Below are 725 nucleotides of genomic sequence, written 5' to 3' on the forward strand. Positions count from 1 at the left end.
AAGACTTCATCTCAAAAAAACAAAAGAATCTGGTTTATCTGGTTTATTAATTACAAAGTGGAATAGAGTATATATTTGTATACAATATTTTATATATTTCTATATTCAGGCAGCATGTTTTCTTAGGTTAGGCCCTTCTTGGCTTCAAAAAGCCAAATGCTTGAAAACATGTAAGGAGTAGTAGGCTGAACAATGGCCACCTAAATATATAAAGTTCTGTCTCTGGCAACTGTGAAATTACCTTATTTGGGAAAAGGGTCTTTGCAGATGTGATTAAGTATCTTGAGATAAAGAGATAGCCCTGTATTATTATCCAGGTGGGCCCTGAATCTCATCCTAAATGTCCTTATAAGACAGAGGCAGAGGTACATATTTCACACAGGTAGTAGAATACAAACACACAGAGAAGAAGGCAATGTGAAGATGGAGGTAGAGATCGGAGTGATGTGAACATAGCCCAGTAATGCTGTCAGCCACTAAAAGCTGCAAGAGGCAAGGAATAGATCCTGAGTCATTGGAGGGATGCAGATCCTGTCTCTTATACACATCTAGATGTGTATAAGAGACAGGATTAGGGGTGAAGTGTAAAGTAGTTAATATATTTAAAGAGTTGGTTTAGAGCAAATCCTATATATATATATATATATATAAAAATCAGAGTTATTTGGGGAAAAAAAACCAGATTCAGCAAATAACCCTGGTAATTACTAGTCTTGAGTTGACAA

General features: G+C 35.7%; 1 protein-coding gene across 1 annotated transcript in view; it reads right to left on the minus strand.

Moving 5' to 3' along the window:
• Window positions 1-725, minus strand: part of NDC80 (NDC80 kinetochore complex component) — a 54,494-nt gene that overhangs the window by 34,132 nt on the left and 19,637 nt on the right. The gene's annotated exons all lie outside the window — the stretch shown is intronic.

Source organism: Mandrillus leucophaeus, unplaced genomic scaffold (assembly GCF_000951045.1).
Source record: "Mandrillus leucophaeus isolate KB7577 unplaced genomic scaffold, Mleu.le_1.0 Scaffold51, whole genome shotgun sequence".
Taxonomy (NCBI): Eukaryota; Metazoa; Chordata; class Mammalia; order Primates; family Cercopithecidae; genus Mandrillus; species Mandrillus leucophaeus.